Below are 26,780 nucleotides of genomic sequence, written 5' to 3' on the forward strand. Positions count from 1 at the left end.
TGATAGAAATTCTTTGCACACTGAATACACCATCCTCAGTGACTGGCAGGAATATATTTCAGACACAATAGTTACAGTGTCTGATTGGTACATTCAGAACATATAGATAACATCTACATTTATAAAAATGAATAGTGTCTCTACAAGTAGCTTCAGAAAAAGCTTTTTAAGAAACAACATAAAAATGGTACGTTGGCAAAAGACATGATCACAGCCTTGCTTTACACTAACATTGCCTTGCAAATGAAAATCTGCACTATTCCTTATGATCAGGGTTTCACCCATTTATTTGGTTAATCATTCAAATGGCTAAACAGACCTCTAATTTGAAAATAAAAACCAATTGATGCAATCACAAACAAGTTCTAAAATTGCGGTTTATAAAAATTGAAATCTTGTTCTAAGCCAAAACACACACACAGTTACCTTTTCCTAATCAGAGCATTCATTTCTCCTCATTATGATCTCACAAGCACATTAAAATCTTATTAACATTAATTACTTCTGAGCGCCTATGCATGAGCAGTGACAGTCGTGAGTGTGCGCATGTCTGGATCATATCTACATTTATATACCTTGCTGCACTTTGCTTATAAAACATGTGAAAATATTTCTGGTAACACCAATTAGCTAATTTCACACACACACGTACAGAGAGATAGTAAACTGCAGTCTCACTGTGCAGCCTTTAAAGAGACCAGTAAACATATGGACAAATGGACAGAAAAGAAAGCAGAAATGCCTCTTAAATGTGAAAACTAAAACACCTTATTCTTGAGCCTTAGTTCTCGAGGTAAAACAAGTTGGGAGAACAAAGTAACAAAAAATTTAAAAATCATTAAAAATTAGAAAACAAAACATTCTCTTTTTTACACAGATGGGTTCAAAGATAAAAATGATAGACAAAGAAAAACTGGCATGCAAAAAGCAGCAGGCACAGGAGACACTGAAAGAGACAGATAAACAAAGAGACAGGAATGAACGAGTCCTTCCTTAAAGTGTATACATGCAGGTCCACACAACACATACACACATCTACTCCACAGAGTAATTATATTCAGATTTAATTTAAACAAAAACAATATAAACTTTACTCTGGTCATAAAGTAAGAATAACAGCATACCACACCTCAAAATCAAACAGGTCTATATTTACCAGCAAATAAAATTCCTGTTCAATCCCAATGATTTATGGATTCTATTTATACAAACAACATTATATCTAGGAGCCATTCATTCTTATAACAGAAACTCTATGTAAATGTAGAAAACTAGGCAGTAATAGGCACAAAACTACATATGTATAATCCTTATCTCTTTTTTTCCACACTTCCATCTCAGCCTCTAACTATTTTACCATTCACACATACACTCCATCAAAGTATGTACTTCTTTCCATCATCATCTTTCCTTTAGTAGGACTATTCATAAAGAATTAACCATTGGCCATTACATCCATATTTTCTTATTTGATCTACCTTCTCTTCATAGCCTACGGTTTATACCAAAACCAGAGACCTATGAAATATCACTGTATCTGTATCCACCCATTCTATCCTGAGTCTTTCTACCATCTTTAATTTTTGTTGCCATAGATTGTTATCTCAATTATCTCACTATATTAGTTTCCTGAAGAAAATATTTCAAAATTTCTATAGAAAGCACCAGAGAATCAGCCAAAAAAAAAAAAGAGTTCATTATTTAGTTCCATAACTTTTTCAGTGACAAAAACACTTAATTGTGTTCCAATGCCTATGTTTGTAGAAACAAGAAAATAATATAACTTAATCCTAGGAGCATTTTAACAATTGGTTATACCCATTAAATGATTTTAGAATGCTTAACAAAAAATATAGAAAAAACATTACAAGGCAGTCAACCATCCAGCACAATTAACACTCAAGTTGACTTAAGAAATTAAAGGTCATTTTATAATTCCAATGTTCTAAATATTGTCCAGCAGCCTCATCAGCCTACAGCATGGGCTCAATGACATATAGCTATACAGGTGTGTACCATACAGGACTGTTATGTCACAAAGCCCAAGTGCTCTCTCTGTAGTGTATAATGCATTTTAGAGAATAGATGGTGAGAAGTAGAATTTTGAATCTTTATGAAATAGTATTAAAAATATGTCATTGATATCAACATGAAGTTTAAACTGTAGCTGAGAATGTACTGAATTTTATCTTAATTTAATGTTATTCAAGATGCTCAAAACAAAACAAAATATAATGGACAATGTCTGGGAAACCTAAAACATGCTAATATAAACATTATTAGCAAATAAAGAGTTAGTTTTTTTAAAACTTTATTAGAACTAGAGGATAATAAAAGAAGGTGGAAAACACAATAAAATGGTATTTAAAGATAAGCAAGAGTTAGTTACTTCAATTAATCACCAACTTACCATCACAACTTAAAATAAAACTGAAATTACCTTCTTTATGAAGTTTACATGGACTTTATACAGGACAAGGGCAATTGTTATAGTAGTATTTATGGCTTGTAAATATTCTGGTTTATCAGACTTATCAAACAGAATTAAGTGTGCCCTTTACACGAAAGCATAGAGAATTTAGGAAAAAAAAACATTTAAATCTCCCCCAAAATAGTGGTTGCCTATCATAACACATATCACCTTATGTTTTAAAATATACATTCATTTTTAATTAGTAAACACTTAAATGTTTATTTATAGGTCATTAATAGCTTAAGAGAAACTGGAAACCAAAAATCAAAGTATTAGCAACCATTGTCAAATTTCTAAATTCACAGATAAATGGAAAAAGATGAGAGTTCTAAAAAAAATCAATTAACATTGACATTTTCAAGAATATGTTGCATCAGAGAAGTATGGAAAAGAGGAGGCAGAAAAGAAATAATCTTAGGTAAACATCAAAAGAACCACAATGCTATATTATCAGTCTGCTATGTGCAGATAGCTTCCCAAAGATCCATGGACATATGACCATGGCAGCATTAGCAAAAAGTACAAAAATAGGTTGAGACTTAGGGCCCACCTACCCTCTCATAAATGCCACATCACAAAATGTAATGATTAGATGGCCAAATTTCAACATCAAAGGTAGACTTGGCATTTGAACCAGATCTAAGAATTACGGTCTTTGTTTTCCAGTAAAAGCTAATAAGCTGAGGTCTGCTTAACTCTTTCCTATCATGGGGGCAGAGGGGCGAGTTTCTCAAGGATTACTGACATTGGAGACTACATATGAAAAAGATAGCTCATCATTTCCAAAAAAGATATTTCATCCAGATTGCCCTCCAATCCATGAAATCTGAGAGGCCTAAGGAGTCTTCTTTGTGAGAGCCTTACAAATATATCCAACGATGGTGAGTCCCATATGGCTCTGATAAATGAAACCTATTACTGTGAATTTCAAGCTCTTCTTTAAAACAAAACACTATTGGGTGAATTTGGTGTTCATGAAATAAAGCACTAATTGCGTGGCCTAACAACACCCTGAATCCTCTCCCTAGCAGACATTTTAAGTTGTGCCAAATTGGTTTTGGGATGTGAACAAATATCCTGGAGCCAGACTCTCACATGCACAGCACTACTCCCTGGAAGTAAGTTGGACATTCTGGGAAACTGCATTAACTCTTTCAGGCCACTAGAGAAACTTTCACTAAAAGAAAGTCCTCGTTTAAGATGAAAACAAGTTATTTCATTTAAAGTTAAAGACAAGTAAAAGGTAAAATAGCAAAAAATGATTTTTGGCCAGTTCAGCACTAAAGTATCCATAGATTTTAGATAGCCCCTACATATATATCCCAATAGATGCTTATTCAAACGCATCCAGATATTCTTATTCTTCTTTTCCTACGTGCACACAATTTCTAAGACCTTAATAAGAGCTGTGAGCATTCAGAAGAGAATTCCTTTTAAGCTTAATACACCACATTTGCTTCAGGCACAGTGATAAGAAATTTTTGTTTCTTTGGGAACCACTTTCACCTTATTATAACAGGAAACTTCTCAAATTTTTGTTTTACCACATGAGATATAATTTCCACACTAGAATTTTTTTCTATGGTCTTTCCAACCTGGTTCAGGAAGATGTCTACAACTGTGGAACTGCGTATTTAAATGGCAATTAATCTAATACCATCTCCCTCATACTCAAATTTAAGAATAAAAACAATTTTCAAAAGTCCCTAAATGTAAGAAAACAATTGTAACCACCAGCTGCTTCTTTGTTCCTTTTTTATTTCTCCTAGTCTTAATTTCTTCAAAAAAAAGTAATTTCTTAGGAACAAGTTGTTACTTTTTAAGGGAGTTTTAATTAAGCATTTTATTTGCAGTATGGTATAAGAAGTAATGTATTTCCTCTTTTAGCTCAATGATAAATATCCTGGATTATATTGGTCCTCAAGGTTACCCCAACTCCACTGGCTATAATTTTATACTTTTAGGTCACTGTCATCCTACAAATCTCCTCTTTCATCTTAAAGGCTTAGTAAAGATACAGATTTTTAAAAGTTACTTTTGCGGGTAGAAAATAACTAAATGCCCATGAAGAAGGTTTTTTTAACCACTTCTAGTTTAAGCCTTCTGTGATATATTTCTTAAAGAACCATATTTAATTTCCTGCCAACTGGTGTGAGTTTAAGAGTACTACCAGAAGCCTATGTTCCATTTCTATCAAAGCCTTATATTCTAACAATTAGCCTCTGTATGCTGCTATTTTAAAGAACCACCACCACCTCCTCAAGACCCTAAAAGGAACCGAGATGCCAATTCCAAATAGATAGGACACATCTGGTGAATCAAACATGTGGCTGCTTCTGACCTCACTTCATTAAAACTACAATTCTTAGAATAGAAATCAAGTCTGCAGATGTGTAAATATGAGAACACATACCAGGATTTTATTAGGGTTTTGAAGCTCTGTGTAACCCTTAAATATTCTCTAATAAAAATTTAGAGGGTATGTTGTTATACTACAACCTGTTCATACCATGTCTGATATGATGGCATAACTTCTAAGGTAAGTTAGTTACTGGTAACCAAATAAAAGTCATATTGTAGTTGAGCTTGTTTGGTATCTATTGGGTTTGCCAAAAAGTCCATTTATTTTTTTTCCATGAAATAAAAGACACATTTTAAAAAATTTTTACCCATAACTTGATTGATTTGGATATTTTGAATATGTCAGCTGTCTCCCACTATTGGCTTCCAGTGAGTAGAGGCCAGGGGAGCTGCTAAACATCTTCCAATGCTTAAGACAGCCCCACAGCAAAGAATTATTTGGCCAAAATGTCAATAGCACCAAGAAACTTCACAAACCATCTGCAATATTAAAATGGCTGCACAAAAATTCATCAATTTTGGTAAGTTTTTTTAAACACATGCTGATATGACAGCTGCCACAATACAATCTAACAAAATTGTTTCAAATGAAGTTAAGACAACTAAGCATTACTAGAGCCATCATACAGAAAAAAGCTAAACAAACTTTTTTGCCTACCCAAACCATACTAATGGCATTAAGAGGTAAATGGCAACACTCATCAGGCATCGAAAATGTTTTACCTATTTTTTAAAGCAAATATTTATTCTATCAGAGAGAAATTGACTCAATATATACTTACAACTTTGGCAGAGTGATACTATGACCAAGAAACAATTTTCCCACAAGATCCAAACAGCGGGGATATTTGGGGCAGTTACAAACCCTTTATGAAAGACTGAAGTTCTGTCATATTTCTGTCATAGTCCCTTTTCTACCTTAAAGCCATATAATGACATCAATTTAGGAAAAAAAGTATCAAAACTTAGTATATGTTAATTTCAAAATCTTATGATCAACTGTAATCAGAACTTTTAGAAAATAGCCTATCCTTTATTAGGTGCCCCCCCCACCCATTTTTCATGTTAAGGCCTCTGCCATGAGCTCAGACCCAATTTATTCAAAGCCATTTTTATTTTCTGGTTTCATGTTCCTTACGTACATAATCCCAATAGAATAGAGGCAGAAGGCTTAACAGGACACACACTGACCTCACAGTTCACCTAGTTCTATATGGCTTTAACAGTCAAAGTATATTTGTTCAACCAGCTTCTAAACCTCACATTATCAGAATAGTTTTTTTTAGATGTTATAAGATAGTGGGGGTGGGGAGGGGGAAGGAAAGGAAAGAGAGCAGGGCAAGGATATTACAAGGGCATCTTGATCAGAAGAGAAACTAGACTGTCCAATTGTCCTTTTTTATGTATTTTATTGACTATGTTACTACAGTTGTCCCAATTTTTCCACTTTTGCCCCCATCCACCCAGTACCCCCATTCTCTCCAGCAATCCCCTCCCTTAGTTCATGTCCATGGGTCATGCATGTAAGTTCCCTGGTTACTTCATTACCTATACTGTTCTTAACATCCCCGTCTATCTTGTATTTACCAATTTGTACTTCTTACTCCCTGCACCTTTTCCCCCATGCCCCCTCCCAGCTGATAACCCTCCAAATAATCTCCATATCTATGATTCTGTTCCTGTTCTGCTTGTTTGCTTTGTTTTGTTTTTAGATTCAGTTATGGAAAGTTGTGCATTTGTTGCTATTTTAATGTTCATAGTTTTGATCTTTTTTTTTTATATAGGTCCCTTTAACATTTCATATAATAATGACTTGGCAATGATGAAATCTTTTAGTTTTACCTTGTCTGGGAATCACTTTATCTGCCCTTCAATTCTAAATGACAGCTTTGCTGGATGGAGTAATCATGGTTGTAGGTCCTTGCTTTTTATCACTTTGAATACTTTTTGCCAGTCCCTTCCAGCCTGTAAAGTTTCTTTTGACAAATCAGCTGACAGTCTTATGAGAACTCTTTTGTAGGTAACTCTCTGCCTTTCTCTTGCTGCTTTTAAGATTCCCTCTTTTATCTTTAACCTTTGGCATTTTAATTACGATGTGTCTTGGTGTGGTCCTCTTTGGGTCAACTTGTTTGGGACTCTCTGCGTCCTGGACTTGTACATCTGTTTCTTTCACCAAATTAGTTAAGTTTTATTTCATAATGTTTTCAAATAAGTTTTCAATTTCCTGCTCTTCCTCTTTTCCTTCTGGCAAACCTATGATTCGGATGTTGGTATGTTTATAGATGTCCCAGAGGCTCCTTATTCTATTCTCATTTTTTTAAATTCTTTTTTCTTCTTGCTGTTCTGATTGAATGCTTTTTTCTTATGTTCCAAATCATTGATTTGAATTTCAGCTTCATCAACTCCACTGTTAGTTCCCTGTGGATTTTTCTTTTCATGTAATGCGGCCTTCATTTCTGCCTAGACCTTTTTTAAAAATGCTATTGCAGTACCCAGTGATTTCTTTGAGCATCCTGATAACCAGTGTTTTGAACTCTGCATCTGATAGGTTGGTTATCTTCATTTCATTTAGTTCTTGCCTGGAGTTTTGTTCTGTTCTTTCATTTGGGCCACATTTCTTTGTCTCCTCAATTTGGCAGCCTCCCTATGTTTGTTTCTGTGTATTAGGTAGAGCTGTTCTGTATCCCTGTCTTAGTATCATGGCCTATTGTAGAAAAGTCACCTGTAAATTGTGTAGGGTGGAGCCTTAGGTAGTCGCCAGGGCAGAGCAAACCATTTTGCTGCTTTGTGGCTCTGTGTGGGGAGGGCCCAATGAGGGGACAATGGCACCCTCTGGCCTCTGGAGATTGCCCAGGAGGAAGCTGTCTCCCCAGGACTCACCCCCTTACCAGTCACTTCACTTTTCTTCCCTTCTCTTCATATGCCTCTTCTGCCTTTCCAGCTGTTGCCCCTGGTGCTGAATATCAGAGGCAGTAGGTCTGTGTGAGTACTAAGTCCCTTGTTGGCCCTTTAAGGGAAGTCTCTTGAGAATTCTGCAGTTTCTTCTGCCACCCCAACCCCATTTGTTTTTGCTGCCAGAATTTACAGGGACTTCTCTCTCTGGTGCTGTAACCTTGGGCTGGGAGGCCTGGCCAGGGCTGGGATCACTGGCTCCCAAGGTATCCCTCCCGATTTTTATCCACTACATGTGAATGAGGGACTTTCACCTCTCTGAACCTCTATGTGCCTCTCTGAGCCTCTGTGTCTCCACCCATCCTACCAGTCTGGGTGAATGTGGCTTCTTTAAATCCTTGGTTGTCAAACTTCCATACAGCTCAATTTTCTGATGAATCTGGGTGAAATTTGTTTTGTAGTCTAGTTGTAATTTTTGCTGTAGTTGTGAATGGAGGCAGAGAGTGTTCACTTACTCCTGTATCTTGGCCAGAAGTCCCAACTGTCTTATTGAAACAATGAGTAACTTAGTTCCCAGGACCAATCCCAACATTGTAATCTATTGTGAAACTTTAGGTAAGTTATTCAACCTTGTTGACTTTTATTTTCTAATTTGTAAAACAAGGGTAAGTTTCAGAGGCCAACTGCTTGAGGCATCCCTATACTGCCTAGGATCTTTTAAAATTTACTCCATGAGCCAAAACCTCACCCACATGCCATCAGTTATTTTCTCTCCTTTTTCCTGTCTCCGTTGCCTCTGCAGAAAAATAAAATTAGCAGTCAAAGTTAAACAAACCCAGTGGGCAAGACAGGCTTTAGTTTAAGGAAAGGGATGGAGTAAGTTGTGTTAAACTGCTTATTTGAACCCAAAACGTTCATTGTTGGGATACTACCTCCCACAACTAGCCCCACTGGAATTTTTCTCAGGAAAATGGGTAACTGTTTTAAGATACACATGCCCTTTAAGCTGGTCGCAAATCCAAATAAATTTAGGATATTCAAAAACACCCTACAGGATTTTCCCTGTGGAGCCTAAATAAATCACTGACCAAATTTTCCAATTTATGCTCTACTACTAAATAGAACTTTATTTAAAAAATCATGTTTTAATGTCTACATCTGAAAAAGGAGTATAGGTAAAGTTCTTCAATTTATATTTTCATCCTTTTTTCTTCATGGTAGCATTCATTCACTTGATAAAATTTAAAAGAATGTCTTTTGGGAAAAGACCACCCTTACAGAAGAAAGTTGAAACAGAACCCAAATTTCCAATAAACTTGAAAGTCTGCTAATGAGAACATTAAATTCTCTAGCTAGTGATTTTCTGGGTGTTTTTTTAAAAATGTATCTTTTAACATAATTATAGAGGCATTAAGAATATCCCCAAAATATATGCATACCAAAATGTGTAAAATCATGACTATTTTCACACCTAAAAGATACATTTCAGGGCTCCTTTAAACTGTTGATACCTTATTGCATTTAAAGTATTATTAAATCTATAAAAATGTATAAACATAATGTTTTTAGCAGTACATGTAATGAGTACATGAGGAATTGTATTCTTTTGTGCACTACACTGTGTACACAGACTGTCATTTTATACTATGAGAACATCAGGAATTGCTCAGGAATCAGTTTTTAGATTTTATGAAGCACTGCTGCATTGAGTCTATTTATACTGTCATTGGATTGCAAATGCAAATCAATTATTTTAGGACCAATAACAATGGCTATGCCATGAAACTGTTATGTTTCATGGCATGTCATAATAGGTAAGATTTAAATTTTCATTCAAAAAGTCTGTCTTATCAAAGTGTTTCAAATCAAATAAAAACATAAATAAAAGATTGTTCAAGTCAACCAACTTCCCTAAGGCATTATTCATTTTTAACACCAAACTTTAGAAGACAAAAAAATTACTGGACTGATTCAGTGTGGCAAACTGCTTTGTTCCCCACAAAGGAAACGAACTTAACTCCCACAAAGTTTAATTAGCATTTAGTGGCTTCTACTTATCAAATGGAGGAACAACCTGATTCTAGGGGTTAAGTGTAAAGCAGAGTCAGAAATTACATATACTGGTTAAAAGCACTCACTTTGCTGTCAAAGCTAGATTGAACCAGAGTTCAATCCTGGTTGTGCCACTTACTAGATCTTCAACCTTGGATAAGTGACTTAACTATCCCACTTAGGGCTTTATCTGTAAACTGGGTAAAGAAATACATCATAGCAAAGGCACAGGGGTTAAAAGATCTGTTAAGACAATGCTCTTTAACAGTTCAATAATTATGATTACTATTAATAAGAATCCTTCTGACCGCTCACAAAATTTGAATTCTATCTTCAGCTAAAAATTATTTCTCAATGGAAAATGTTTCCAGTTTATTTTACATGATATAAGCAATAATTGTTATACCATGTCAGTAATACACTTTCACGCCCTCAAAGCTAGACATTATTGTTTAACATAATGGGAACCTGGTAAAGATTGAATGAGGGGAAAAGTAATATCATATAGTAGAAAGAGTATAGGCTCTGAATCCTAGTTTTGACACTTAACAGCTATGTGAACTTAGCAATTTACTCTATTTGATTGATATTTGGGGGGGGAGGGGTTATCTATAACATAGGGAGAAAAACAGGTATAAAATAGTTATTGTAAAGATTAAATTAAGAAATTTATCAAAAGGTACTTAGTAACATCTGTTTTCCTTAATTTAAGGGTTATAGGGCAAGGATGGTAATTGCTGCTTTTCAAGGCTAAACTTTTCCTTGCCCTTCTATGTAAAGTGAGTTTATGTTTAGTTTGAAAATAATATAAACGATGAAGATGAATTCAGGTACAATAGTAAATGTATTTTAACAATGTATCCTAAAAACAACAGCAGTAACTTTTAAACTTTGCAATATTATTAGAATTTATGAAGTAGTTTTTCTAAAATATAGATGCCCAAATACTAAACATTTTGATTTAGAGTATCTGGGAGTAGAACCTAGAAATGTACATTGTAAAAGCCCTAGCTGATTATGATGTACAATAGCCAGGAAAGTAGTATTTTCAATGGTTTTGGACCAGCTAGAACTCAGGATGCCTGAGTTCCACCCCAGATATATTAGGGGTGGAGCTCAGGTATTTGAATTGTAACAAACATTCTAAATAATTCTTAAGCATGCTAAAACTTAAGAAGTACTGGACTGGAGTCCAATACTATAAATCAAAAATGTATATACAATTTGCTTCATATTTGTTATTTTAAATTTATCACCTTCTATTTTAATAAATATTACCGTCAAAATGAATTATGAATGAAGGGTAAAAAGCTTTATCAAAAGAAAACATTGCCCTGACCATTGTGGCTCAGTTGGTTGGGCATCGTCCCACAAAGTGAAAGGTTGCTGGTTTGATCGAGGCACATGCCTGCTTTGAGGGTTCAGTCCCTGGTCGGGGAGTGTACTGGAGGCAACCAATCGATGTTTCTCTCTCACATCAATTATTCTCTCCCTCTCTTTCTCCCTCCCATCCCCTCTCTCTAAAAATAAATAAGTAAATTTTTTTTTAAAAAAACATTAATTTTAGGCTCATAAGCATTATTACAGGTTTTTAACCCAAAATAGAGGAAATTGAGCAAATATATCAAGCCATCTCCAGAGAGCCTACCATTGAGAAGCATACAACTAAGAAATGCCATGAGTATCAGTGTTTTTTTAATTTGTCTGTATATTTTACTTCGAGGTTTCTATTACCTATTTCTTTTTATTAAAGCAATAAAAACAATAAGTGTTATTAAATTGGCATAGGGCTTTATTATTTTAAAGAAATTCCATCTATGTTAACTCATTTTAGGCACTAAACAGACAAGGGAAGGTTAAGAATAGTATAGGAAATGGAGAAGCCAAAGAACTTATATGTACAACCCATGGACATGAACTGTTGGGGTGGTGGGACCGGGGCGGGGTGGATGCTGCAGGGTGAGGGCAGTGGTGCAGGGAGGAAGGGGAGAAAGGGGAGAAAAAAAACTGGACAACTGTAATAGCATAATCAATAAAATATACTTTAAAAAGTAAAATAAAATAAAATTCTCACAATAGACAAGATGGGTTACATTTATTACCACTTTTCTGCAAATCAGAAAACCAGGCTTAAAAAGCTTAAGCAACTTGCCAAAGTCATACAGTTTGGTGGTGTTTATAGTAATATATGGAGTGAAAACTCCAGATGTAAATTCTATAACAAAAATCTGAAATTTGAAACTTAGCACTCATTTTTAAGTGTTATTAAAAAATTCAAAATAGCACGGAAGAGTCTAAATTGCAAGCAGTCTCTAGTCTTATACCAAAGCATGGGTTCATCTTGCTGTTGAAATCTGTTGTCATTCATTTCTTTTATGGTGAAAGGAATAAAAGAAAATGCAGATAAATTAACCAAAATCAAACTAAAAAATTAAAATCAAACAAAAAATTGGGATGTTAATCAGTTAAAATACTATTTACCCGGTTCCATGTGCAGTTTAGCCCTCTATATAATAGTCTCTGACCATCAGTTTCCTCTTCTGAAACACGGGCTATCAAATAGTACTTTCAAAGACTAGCAATTTAATTTTCAGCTATCATTGCACTTTTAAAAACTGTTAAACCAAAAATACAACTAGAATAATACTAACATTTTTCCAAACGTTACAAAAAAACTTATGTCAAAAGTATTTAAGATTTACTAGCCCTGCCTGCTCATTTTACACATAAGAAACAGACCTGGAAAGGTTAAATATCCTACCCAGGAAAACTCAGTATATTTCTTGTAAAGTTAGTACTAGAAAGCTAAAAATAATGTATCTTTACCCCAAAGTCAACTACAATATAGACTAGTGAATTTGCAATACATTGTTTTCATAATCAAAGAGAGAACAGTCATTTTAATGTGAGACAAAGTAAATTTACAAAGGGATGTTTGGGAAAGAGGAGCCATCAGAAGATGTTTTTCCAAAGAAAGCACTCTAAAATTATTTAAAACTCAAAAAATAAAAATAAAGCAAATGAGACATTATAAACCTGCTAGGCATAATCATTGATTCAGATCTCAAACATCTGAATGGCTCTGGAGCTAAATTCCATAGAAAGTTCTGGAAGCAGAAGGATGAATAAGACACAGACACTATCCTCGATATGCTTACAAACAATGGCAATACAATGTGAAAAGTAATAGTACCAAGGTATGCATATAAAAGTTGCTCTGAGAATGTGCAGGAAGGAGCCCCTCATTGTCTGAAACAATTGAGCTGAGGCTATGTAAAAGTGATAAGAATTAAGTGAATATGTTTAACAATCCCTGCCTTCATCATCCCCAATTCTAAATTGAACACACCTGTTTGTGCCTGGAATTTTTAAGTATTTTTAATATACACTGGCATGAGAGAAGGAGTAAAGTGCACACATACTAACTTCTTGTGTAGTAAAAATTGCCAAACACACTAAAATGGATTTTTGTGCAGCTACTACAAAATCAGAACTTGAAATAATGTGCCAAATTTTTGCAAATGTCCTGTTCTTTCATTTTCACTAGCTCATGCATCAGATAATCTCACAGCAACAGGGACACAAGGTGGCACTGTGGTGCTGACATTCATTTCAGGACCCTTTCTAAATGGACAAATTGGATAAAGGCAAATGGCCCTATTTTCACAACTAAAACCAGAGTTGTAATACTGGCCTTCTAGATCTACCACCATTAATAGTAGCTGAAGAAGGAGCAAATCGTTTTGCATTTCATGAATATCACATAATGCCTGTATAGAAGAGAACTATTCTCTGATAGTTTCTACAAAATGTTATGTGTGTCTGCAAAACCTCCAAAGACATATATATGAGTAGAAAGTCAGAAGTGAGCTGTTCCCCATTTGCAAGGCCGTGGACATGGACCACCTCTCCATCTAGTGGCCAGTGGGAAGGAACAGAGCCATAGTAACCACTTTGCTTCACTCCATTAAAAGCAACCCTTTTATCAAACATTCCATAGGTAAATATGCCACTTTGCCTGACAAATGAGAATTTGGGGGTTATTGCATTTACTGAATCATTAACAGATTCAATAATATATTGTGACATCTACTTAAGCTGAGGACAATCACCACCAAAAATTTAAAGTACATGTTGCTTTCTCAGGTCACCTAAATTCCCTTTGTTCTTCCACCATTACCAACCTCCACAGATACACCTATTTAAAATAAAACCACACATTCTTTAAAAAAACCTAACAAGAAACTTTTCCCTTCATTTTATAGGCAAGGAAACTGAGGAATAGAGAGACTGATTTATTCAAAATTATGTAGTTGGATAGGACTAGAAACCAGTCTTCCAGATTTAACCACTTCAAATCCTCTTTACTCTTTAGTGTTAATTAATGCCTCCCACACTCCAGGGCAGTGCTTCAATGTTTTTTGTTTGTTTTCTTACCACATCATAGGGTTTCTCTCAACATACTAGGGAAATATTTCCTAAAACTTTTATGCACATTTTTAATGCTAAGTTGATAGGATTGAAACCATTATATATAAGCCTTAGCACATCTTCATATTTATGGCCACATTCTAAGCCAGTTATAAGAACATACTGCTTTTTTCTAAACTAACAAATTGTTCACATTGATCAACATTTAGAAAGCAACACAGCAAGTGGGCAAGGTATAGTGTGTGATGTGCTGGTCAAAACCAGTATACAAAAATGGTTCCAGAAAGCCATTTTGTGAAAAGAAACCTGAATTCATTCTAACTTGATAGTTTAGAGCTGTTTCTCTTTTCTTTTGTTTTATATAAAAAGTATTTTACTTTAAGAGAAGAAACCCATACACACACACACACACACAAACTTAAGTCAATAAATCACTTCATCTGGTTTAATTAAACTCATGATGCTGCTTTGTGACATGCTTTGGGACTGCTTTGTTGGGAAGGCATCTTATCAAAATGAATAAAATCTGTCTACAACTATGAAAATCTGCTCACAGCTCCAAACCCAAAGCTTAAAAGGCAAAAGGTATGAAGACCACCTGGCAGTGAACGTATTGGAAATGTAAACTCTTCTATTCTATTTCTCTTTCTCTTCTATTTTATTTTGGTGGTGCCACTGGAATCTGTCTTGGAGTGGAGAAGGAATTTAGGCAGATCTCCTTTGGTCAGACATAGGGAGAAGATACTGCTGCGTCAGATAGGTCAGGTGGCTTTTATTAAGGGATGGGGAAAAGTCTTTTTCTTTCATTATACTTACAAATTTAGAAGTTTCAAAACCACCCACTTCCTCCACCCCCAGCTTTACTTATATCCTCATCTCCATTTGCTTCTTGATCATCTCTCTTCTTCTCCCCTCTGGAGATGAGATGAGAGGATAAAAGACCATTGTTGATTTGAGGAATCATAAAAAGTAAGAGTTATCCCAGTTCTTTTTGCCCAATCCAAAGCCCAGGTGATGGGCAAAAAAACAAGAAAATAAAGACATTAGTAAATATGTGCAGAATCAAAGTACATTTATTGGCATAAAGGAATTTTAGCATGGCAAGGGTTAAAAAAAAAGGATAAAGAAAAAGAAGGAAACCCAACAACAAAAAACCCCAACATTATAAAGCCACCCTTGTGATTATATTTGCCTAGTTCATATTTAAACAATAACAAGAGAGGACCATATTCTCACTGTTTAAATGCCTTGGTGTCTAAGAGGTTTTGTTTGTTTGCAACAACAGACATACAGTTTTCATATATATACATACATCTACCAGAAATATTAAATAGGCTAAAGCATTGGCAGCTTTCTGCTAGTAATAGTTGTAATAGTTTTTTACAAAGTTTTAATCTGGTACCTAAGCACACTGACAACATTACCTTAATTTTCTCCCAGTTGCATTTCATTTACTGGAAGAAATCTCATATGATAAAAGAAATTTGCCAACAACAAATCACAATTTGACTACAACAGTATTTCAGAAAAGATTTCTGAAAGGAAAGGTAAAAATAGCAAATATCATTTAGTAAAAGGAAAAAAAAAGCCTTGAAAGATTAGAGATTAAAAAATTTAAATAATTTAAATTCAAACATGTCTTTTAAAAAAGATTTTATTTATTTTTAGAGAGAGGAGAAGGGAGGGAGAAAGAAAGGGAGAGAAACACTTATGTGTGATCGGCTGCCTCTCACATGCCCCCAACCAGGGACCTGGCCTGCAACCCAGGTGGACCAGAATCTAACCTGCAACCTTTGGCTTTGTAGAATGATACCCAACCCACTGAGCCACCAGTGAGGGACAAACATGGTTTTAAAAAAAAGTTTAGATTAAGAATTTCTGAAGAACAAAATACTATTATGTATGAGTTGTAACTACTGCCATTTTTAGTTTCAATTTATTGGAAATCTTTTAATTTTCAAAATCCCCAAACTCCAGTAAGTAGTTTTCTATTAATTAAATGCAAATCATTACATTAGTTATATAATAGGGAAAGTTTTAAAATAAATTCTTAACATTCTAAATGCCCAATTGTAGTATGTATGTTACATTCCTACTCTGAGACAGAATAATTTGGTGACAACATGACTTCTAATATCAAGAATGTAAACACATTATGCTATAATTACCACCCTCTCCAACAAGGTTTCAAAGGTAAGACTGACTATTAAGAAATTAATAATAATATCTTCAGTTCCCACCTGGTAACTAGATTTGTCAATTAAATCAACTTTTTCTTCTTATCTCAGTATTCTCACTTGAAAGTAAATAGCTGACTTCCCCTAAATGAAAGCAACTATATAACGTTTACATTGGTAAACTGAACTATACAAAACACCCTGGGCTGAAGTTTCAGTTAGTGTCACAAAAGATTCCAGAAAGGCAAGCATCATGTCCTCAAGCTGATTACTTTCAAGTGAACTGTAGAATCACAAAAAGGCTTGATTCTGCAGTAGAACACAGGGTATGAAGCCAGAGTCGAGCATAATTTTTCCACAGTGCAGAAATAGCATACTACTCATTCGTTATTACAGCTAACAGCTAGAGTGTCAGAAAAGCCCTTTTTCTTACAGGCCCTTAAAAGTTGTTTCCAACATCTGCTGTAGTAGTTATACATACATGATAGTAATAATAGAAGGCATTTTTTTCTCCCACAGCCTCAGAAGTTTGCCTATTTTGAAATTACAAGTAAAAGAGCTCCATATATATATATATATATATATATATATATATATATATATATATAAATAAAACATATGGTATCAATGGTTTTGATGAGTAAATATATCGTATCTATGTTACAGGAAAACATGAATTCAGGCATTCCCCACAATTTCTAAGGTATAGATATGGCCCTAGGGATTTTGGTAAAGAATTAAAAGGATTTTCCTAGTTATTTGACATTGGCTCTAATCCCCCAGGATTCTACAAATTCCTAGAAAATACTTAAGCAATGCAAATGCATGTAACACAGGTTTTCAAGAAAATTATAAGTTTCAAGTTTTGCCAAATATCCAGAAATCCTATACATGATTTGAAAGTTTGGAACAATGAATCAAATGACCAATGCTAACTCTAGTAGCATTGTAAATAATACCCAGTACTTGTAAAAGATAACCACTGACTTATACAATATGAAAAAATCATTTAAAAGGGTTTTTAATTTAATAACTCTTGCACGTACACACTTGCTCAACTACTAGTGTTTATTATCCTTCATTTGAGGTATACTGTTCCTATGTAAGTAATACTTTATTTCTATCATTTTCTTGCAATAGTTACACAGCTGTACAAATGAAAATATTTAGAATTTCTGTTCTGTGCTATGTGACTTTTCATGCCAATTAGATCCTCACTGATTAAGGAACTTAGGATAGGCATACTATTTTACTTCTTTTGTAGAAGTTCAGTAAAGTATATTATCCACTGAAAAATATAGTTTGTTAAAATATATTTCTAAAGTGGCCTCCAAAACTAGCCAGCTCCAGTACTCATTATCAATTTTTAGACCTAAAGAGGCTACCCTTCGGACTGAAGACAAATGGAACGAGCAACATTCAAAGAATGTCATCATCAGTCCTTCCTTTGCCAGAACGGATCAGTAGTTAGCATTATCAGCCAGATGTTGATTCCATATAACTTGCCAGGCCCTGGAGCAACACATTTGCTCAGGTTCTGAACCTGGCTAGGCAAGTCCATACACATATCCAGTGATATTTCTGTATTTATAGAAGGCCAGAACATGTGTAGATAATCACACAATTGGATATTTATGAAGTACCAGATTTTATGAATACAGGAATTTGTTAATTAACACAAGGACTAATCATTAAAATTCAAAAATAGATAAACAAAGATGCCATTTATTGTTCACATTTCTGGGGAAAGTATGCAGCTGCTATCCTTTCGATGAATGGCTTCTGGAGAAAAATGTGAAAAAGTATCTGCAAGTTTTAAAATCTTAATGAGTAAAATCCAGGAAATTATTATATAGTCTTTACATTAAAAATAATCATAACGATTCTCCCCTTAGTTTAAAAAAAAAGTTTAAACCAGCATGTGCTTGGCATTTGAATTTTACTGTCTTGCATTCATCTGTTTTTGGTCCTTCTCGAGGAGCCGATGCTGATTTTCATCAGATAGGAGTTAAAAAGCATACACACGTCATTCAATACCAAATTGTTTTAGCTACAGGGCATGGCAAAGCATGAAATAACTGCTTTAGAGCACTTCCTCATGTGGGTATGTTAGGTAACTGTCTGCTCCAACATTAAAATGAAACACACTGTGATCTGACCAAGACTTCTCAACAGGCAGATCTCATGTGCTGATAGAAGAGCCCACCATAATCAGTAAGGCTGGTTAATGAATTTTTCTGGCACTCTACAGCCCTCCTATGATTCAAGCCTTTCTGCTTTCCAAACCCCTATATTGCAGAGCACACTGGTTTTCAGTTTATTTATACATGAAATAAAGAACAAACTGACAGAACCCAGGGGGCGGGGGGAGATAACAGGGAAAGAAGGGAAAGGGTTGTCAAGGAACATGTAGAAAGGACACATGGACAAAGCCAAAAGCGGGTAGGATTGAGGGTGGGAAGTCGGGGTGGGAGGGGCGGAGGTAAGTGGGGGTGGGAAAACGGAGACAAGTATATTCGAGCAACAATAAAAAATTGATTAAAAAATAATTTAAAAAATTAAGTTATATACATTTTAGAATGTCCTGCTAAGTTTAGATTGTGACAGTCCTTCCCAGAAAAATGCCATAATTATTTTTCATACTTAAAGTATTTTACATCTACTGAAGGCTAAGAATTATAATTCAGAAGAAAACATATACATATTTTAAAAATCAAGCCAACCTGAATATGATTACATTTTTACTTTTATTCTTTCTAGAAGGTTAAAAGAAATTTTCATCTTCCCTTAAAAGCCTCTCCATTTTTTGTTTGCTTCTGGTTAAAATAAATATGCTTAACAATTAATTTTTAAATGCACATCTGAAAAAAATCTGTGATTCCTTCATCCATACATGTATGAGAATATGTACATAAGTGCACATATAAGCACACAGATATCTCCATACATGCATGTGTACAGAAAGAGAGAATTGTTGATCAAGAGATATATGAAATTTTTCTTTTGGAAAAAAGGCACAGAATTTTAGATATTACTCATCATGTTAATACAGAAAACGACAGGTACATGACACATGCACACTTTTGACATATTAGTTTTTAAACAAATTTTTGGGTCAAGAATCTGAAATGGAGAAAATCACATCTGAAACACCATATACTGTGTAACCTCCATTAACATACACCTTCAACTAACTCCCCCCAAAAGCTCCCTTTTAGGAAAAAAATCTCTGACAAGATCTGACTGAGTATAGGTAGTATTTGTACTACTCTTGGTCAAAGGTGGCATTTCAAGCTTAGAAGATAGTTTAGGCAAAATAAGCAAATTAAAAGTCTGTGAATAAATTTTTTTAAATAAAAGGAAAAAAAGACTTTTAGAAGCAAAAGTTCACCACCCACTTGTAATAATGGAGTTTTAATAAACATTTTACTGGGGTTAAATCTTGAGTATGTGTTTGGGAATCTGCTCTGGTGTCCCAGGTGGGTTAAGAATATTGCTTTATGGACTTTGTGTTGTCAGAGAGGCCTAATGGAATTAAAAAAAAAAAAGTCTGCCACTTCTATTAAATAAATAATTTATTATGAAAAAAGATGATTCTGACTATCAAAGATCTCTATAAAGATCAGTCTCCATTTTCTATCATTGCTCATGTGTATGTTGAAAACATTTCTGTACCTTACTGACTTAATTTTTATCAAATGAATAGCAGTTTACTTTTGAACAAATCTGAATAAAACTCAATTAAGACATCCTTTTTAAATGGACCTATTTACTCTTGAATTTCGAACTCTGTTCTGGGAAAACTCTTCAACAATGTCTACTAGTTGTTAAATTCAACTTTTCCCACCATAAAAAAGAAAAAATATAAAGGGGGGAAAAAGCACTTCAAAACTATGTTTGAAATAACAAATACATTATTTATAATCCCTAAAATGTTAAAAGAATACTTACAGTGGTTGCACAAGATGGCCTGATACACTTCATAGCTTCCACTTTGTAAAAAGATAGCCAGCCCCCCAACCTCCCTCTCCCTAAGCAAAAATAAACAGTAACATACTGAAAGGAAACTGTCCTAGGATAAAAACTGCTTGTTAAGAAAGTTTGCATTCTTACTAACCACAGTGATATTCCCATAAAAGTCCATCTGCAAAATAAAAGTTACAAAACAGAGTACCTTATTCCTTTCGAAATACACCCCCCAGATGTAATATAGAAGTGTGTGATAATAAAAATAATTACTAGATTCTCACCCACCCTCGGTTAGTACCCATCACATTATGACCAATGCCATCAAATAAACATACTGGCAAAAAGTATTCAACCTGCTTCAAGGATTTAAACTGTAAATATGGACTTTAAACTACAATATAAAACAAAGAACAAGAGTCTCACTTTAGTAATACCCACACTGGCACTGCAGCTAAACTCACTGGCACATAACTAACAAAACCCAGTTAGCAATAAATAAGGACAACATGATATATAGACAGACAGATGGAATTGCATAAACAGACAGGAAAAGCAAAGAGACTAACAAACATACGGAGGGGTCCGTTTTAGAAGAGTGAAAGATACTGATTTATTTGGTAGTTTAGTGAGAAAAATATGTTTGTTTTTAATTATTTTTAAAGTAATTAAACTGAATCACAAGAGCACACCCTAAAATAAGTAGGAAGAAAATTAGCAAAGGGTAGGCCTCCTATAGAGGTTCCAAATTTTAAGCTAGTAACAGCTCTGTCAAACTTAAATCTGGAAATTAAAATCCAAGGGAGAAAGAATAAAAGCACTGGGGGCTAAAGGAGATGATAGGTGGAGGGGGGAATTGAGGACGCAGGATTTTTTTTTTTTTTTTATGAAAGTTGTCTGCCCTACCTTCTTCCCCAGCGCTGAGTTTCTCTTCTCATAATCGGTGTCTCCCTGGAAGTACAGTGTGAGTGGTAATGACTGCCTGCCTCCCTAATGAGTCCATTTTCCTGCTCTTGATGTTGTGTATATACACACACTGCAACCTACCTTACAAACCACAGAGACGGGAAGAGAGAGAGAGAGAGAGAGAGAGAGAGAGAGAGAGAGAGAGAGAGAGGGAGGGAGGGAGAGAGGGGTGGCAGAGAGGGAGACAGAGACAGAGCAAGCGAGTGAGAGAGAAGAGAAGAAAAACAGAAAGAAAACAGAGAAAGGCACAGACAAAGCCCTCCTACCAGACAGCAGACAGCCTTCCTTCCCCTATTCAGTAAAATGCAACTCGTCTAATGCAGCAACAGGTTCAGTACTGCCAGACTAACAGAGTGAAAAAAGGTATATTCTCTATAGCATTACTGCTTGCAAATAAACAGTTTAAGAGCAGCTGGCTCCACCTTCTTTATTTATACTCCATTATGAGCAATGTATTGTTTCAGTTCTGGCACACAGTACATGTAATTATCATAAATACATTTTTTTGCATATTAGCAGCAAATATTGAAATACATAGCTTACTTGTGTAATCTTTTAAATTTATTTTTTTTAATGTGAGAGGAGTGTCAACAAATCTGCTCTGACAAAAGCCTAGTAATAATTTTAAATTCAGAGCAATCTTAAAGGAGGCTCTGAAAGAGAGATTCCATACAATAGGAAAACTGATCTCAGACAAAACTGATAACTGCAAAGAAGAAATCATTGCTCAGTAAATAAGTCAAGACCATAGCAAAATTGCAGATAAAAACAGAATTAAGTTTAATTAAGTATCTAATGGACTAGTATTTTAGAAGAAAACAGACTGGATTCTTATTTGAAGCACCTATCTGTACAAACATCACAATGCAATGTACTCTGAGTGAACAGGTGCAAAGCACATAGTACACAGTGTTACAACAGAAATAAATCCCGTAAGGAGCTCCTATCACAAGCAGGACATGATTTCATATAATACAGGTGTAGAACTGTAAAAAACACCTTTTTCTTTTATAAAGAAGGAAAATTAATTGAAATGCTTAAAATAAACTATCTTTAGAAGGGAAAAAAATGTTTTTTCTTTTAACCAATTTTTTTCACATGCTATAATCAAAATAATGATGATATTACACTCCTCACCCCATTAAGTGCTTCCTACCCCTTTCCCCTACTCCCAGGTGCCTTTTCTTCTATAAGTAATATATTTGCAGCTATGTAATTACAAACATCAGAATGTAATTACAAATACCAGAAAATGGAACTAGCTTCAAACCCTTCCCCTTGTCCCCCAATTTTTTAAAACTAGACTCTGCTTGTTTATCTAGACAACACCTTACTTAAAGTATTTCTATATAGTTTGGCTATCAGTCATTTAGATGGGACTTAGAAACATTACAGGAGAGGTTAAATATTTTTTTAAAAACTTACACAAAAATATGAGTGGATCTAACCTCAAATCCTGCATTTAAGCATCATTAATTATATATTAAGTATATTAATTGTAAAATCATCCTTTTTCTTTGGTTTAGTATGTTACCATGCTTCAAAAATTACAATGTGTTCCTTTGCATAAACAAAACTACCTTACTACATAAGCATCAATTAAAAGTAAATATTCAACCTGGAGAACATTAAGTGAAATAAGCCAGTCAGAGAAAGATAAATACATATAATTTCACTTATATGTGGAATCTAATGAACAAACTGAACTAACATGGAAAATGGGTACAGACTCATAGATGTTAGTGAATGTTAGTGAAATCTTGGGTCATGTTTAGAACAGAAATTAATAGTTTTAGCTTTTTTAAGGGTGGATAATATGTAGCAGAAATTAGAAGCCAATGTCCAGCCTCACATTACACAGACTGTCCTGGGAAAATTCTATCAAGAAACCAGAGTCCAGACACTCCACTCACATTGTAAACCACCGATTCTACTTCTCTGGTGTTGCAGTTGTGTTTTATCCCTCTGCAGGGCATGTGCTTAGTAAAGTTGGGGCAGACACACACGAAAGGGGATGTAATCAACCCCTACTTTTGGTTACATGTCTTGAGAAAAATCTTTCTATAATAGACTTAGTGTGCTGAAGGTACCAGCATGCATCTCATCCCTTACTGCCCAGCCTGGCAGTTCAGGTTTTCTACTATTGCCCAACTGTTTCTCTGAAGCTTTACTGAAATGTAAGAAAAATGTCACTGTAAAAAGCACACACGCCTCAAAGTTTGACAGACTGATTCAAATTAGATATTGGTATGCCATGACTTTTTAAAATAAGGTTCTAGATATTTCTGTTTTGTTTTAAACCAAGGAGAATACGAAAACAGTATTTGATTCCTACCAGCAGGAGTGAAGACCATAAGGCTATTCACTTTTCCTAAAGAACAACTAGTTAGTTGAAAAAATGCACATCTCAACAGTTTCTCCACATCTGCACACTTCATTAGATTCCAACCACAATAAGTGACACATTCTTAGTACTTTCTGGAGTTCAAGATACACTCTCTCTGCTGAGACTGGGGACCCATGTATTGAATTAACTATAGCACCATGTGAAAGAATCATCTTAGATGACTATCAGAATCTGGAAGTCATAAAGTTATTAAATTGTTTAGTATGTTGACGTGCCATGAGGCAACTTCATCCTGTAGAAAGATCAATCCTAAAGTGGAAGTTAAAAACTGGTTGTGTTCTCAGCATCACCACGAGTCGTTTGCATACCCTGGGCAAGTCATGTAACCATCCTTAGCTTCCATTTCTTTATATAACAAAACAATAAAGTTAAATTTTAAACGAAGGAATTGAAGTGGATAGCATAGTAATTAGGATGATAATAGCCAGTGTTTAGGTGCTTATTACTATGTGCCAGGCACTCTTCTAAGTACTTTCCATTTTTAACTCATTAAATCTAAATAATAACCATATAAGGTAGATTATTTTTAGCTGCATTTTCCAGATGACAAAACAGAGAGGTTAAGTGATTTGCTTAGGATCATATAGCATAGCAGTACTTGGATGTGAATCCACCTTTCTGGTTTAGAGCTCATGTGCGTAATCCCTATGTCATACTGTCGCCCCATAGCTAATTATAACTAAGGCCCAGCCATGAGATTCTGTGGGTATGAGTAAAATCCAACATATCCTGATGATTCCTCACCCTACCTTGACTATTAATATAGCATAGTACAAATTTGCCCTTATAAACTTATACCCAGAACTCTCAGTACACTTGGTTTGAGTTTAGCAACAATATTTAAAAGTTTATATTATACAATCACCTATATCACCAAATATCTATAAATATGTGCTTTCATTTGCTTGAACTGGAAAATAACCTATAATCAATAAAGTTATTAATCTTTGAAGCCTATTTGCATTATATATAGTTCCAAGAGATTATTCTGAATGCCATGTTAAGGGGGAAAAAAAACTCTATAAAGTTCCTCAGTTCAAGTATCATAGCTAATACTAATGTGATTATTTAAAGAACCAAATATTAAATAAAATACAACAAAAAATGTCCTGTTTCCATAGCATAAAAAGAGGCATAGAAGAAGCAAAGGTTCAATTACAAATGACTTGCAAGAGATGCTGATTTCATACAGTTTGTGTTAACTTTGAATTATTCAGAGATGTATTTTGAAGACTGTGAAAAATTCATTCTGCAAGAATTTACTCTTGCTCTGATCATTGTGCATTAAATAAACATATATTGTGTACCCACTACATGTATTTTCAAATTTTACAGGCTGGTGGGGGATAGGCATGTAAATATTAGTGCAAATAATCTTGCCACTATATAATGTGATATCCCATGTAATGCAATGCCTTAAACTTTGTGCCCCTCCCTCAACGTTAAAAAAATTCAACAAAATAAATAGAAATACCTAAATTTAAAACACGGCTTATGAAAGAGGTAAGTGTAGGTATGCATGTGTGCCTGCATCCATTCCCGGAGCAGGGGGAGGTACTGAGGTTAGATTGTAGTTTGTTTTCTAACAGTGTCATTTATAGACCCTTTGAGTACACTTCATCCATTGCCCCCAAAGTGTCTAGTGAAGTGTCTTCCACAACTATACTCAGGGCATGTTCTTCTTAAATGACTGTAGAAATCAGTGATAGCTATTGCCCTGGAGAATAAAATTTCATTAATTTTAGAGTTACAATGTACTGTGCTTTAGCCAGAAATTGGTGTCTTGCAAAATGAATACTTCCAAAAGTACAATACTTAAAGGGTAAGATTTTTTTTTAATTTTGAAAAAGAAAGTTAACTTTCAAAACTCTTTACCATTATTCTAAGTATACTTTTGCCAAATCCCTTCTCAAGTATCATTAATGTTTTTATGTTACCTAAAGCTGAACAGGAAAAAATGTTGGGATAGTTTATGACTGTTCACAAGAACATTCCCAAAAGATATTTTTATTGCCCAGATAAAAAGATGAAGGAGTAAAAGTATGCTGCAAAGATGGCCAGAACAAAAGTTATTAACTCTGGTAAATAGCAGAGTCTGTGATTAGTGGAACAAAATCTATTAAGTGCTACACGAAGTACTGGCTTTGTCATTGAGGCCACCATCCTAAAGTCAATTTGATGTGGCCCAGTTACATAATAATCCCTAATCTTGGTTTTAAAATTGTATCCCATCAGTCCCTCCCAAAAACTAGGAGTGTAGATAAATCATAGTTTACTAATAGTAGGCCAGTAATATGATTCTAATGTGAGAAGAGATGCATGTCTAATTTCAATTCTAGTCAACAAATACGTTTAAAACAAAAACAAAGCATTACATGTAAACCACATCACTGGGAGTGCATTTACTATGCCTTTTGCAGTGTGTAGTCATTTTTCCTTTCTCCAATGGACTGATGAAGAGGCTCTACTTATTAAGCTTTGTCAGCCTAATACCTGATACCTGACAAAAACACCTGAAATACAGTTGAAGCTCCATAAGATTTTCTGGAATGAATGAATGACAGAACAAATAAACAAAGCAACAATACATTGTATTTATAAACCTTGGTTAATTAAAAGCTTTAATAAATTTGTATTCCAAGGATGATACAAGCAACCTGAAAACAGCATTATGAAAATGTATTAAAAATCATGTAAGACATATTCTTACTTTAAGATCTTGTGAAAAGCAAAAAATGGTTATAGTAGGAAAAAAGTAATGCGCTTCAACACTGCTGTGTATTTGAAAAATGCCATCATAAAATGTTGAATAAAAAAGGTACTACCCTGTAGCTAGCAGAATATTAAATCACATTATCTCTGAGAAGAAAATTCAGCTTCCCTTTACATGTCATTTATCCACTGTTTCTTTCACATCTACAATGTAAGGGTTCAAGCATGTAAGTCTGAAGTTGGCCTTAGTGTTCCTCATAGGATTGGAACCATCTCCTTTGAGAACACCTCAGTAAACTAGTTTGGGACAGGGAGTAGAACTTGAATAATTCTTCTCACGGGG

The 26,780-nt window shown here is 34.6% G+C and overlaps 1 protein-coding gene across 19 annotated transcripts in view; it reads right to left on the reverse strand.

The window, feature by feature from the left end:
* Positions 1-26,780, reverse strand: part of ZBTB20 (zinc finger and BTB domain containing 20) — an 830,054-nt gene that overhangs the window by 765,945 nt on the left and 37,329 nt on the right. For 5 of the 19 annotated variants that reach the window (XM_045186032.2, XM_053918383.1, XM_053918382.1 and 2 more), the window contains exon 1: positions 21,259-26,434. The exons of the other annotated variants lie outside the window; for them this stretch is intronic. The gene's annotated coding sequence lies outside the window, so the exon portion shown is untranslated. Of the gene's footprint in view, positions 1-21,258; positions 26,435-26,780 lie in introns of those variants that run through there. 19 annotated transcript variants of the gene reach the window in all.

The sequence above is a fragment of the Desmodus rotundus genome, chromosome 2 (assembly GCF_022682495.2).
Source record: "Desmodus rotundus isolate HL8 chromosome 2, HLdesRot8A.1, whole genome shotgun sequence".
NCBI lineage: Eukaryota > Metazoa > Chordata > Mammalia > Chiroptera > Phyllostomidae > Desmodus > Desmodus rotundus.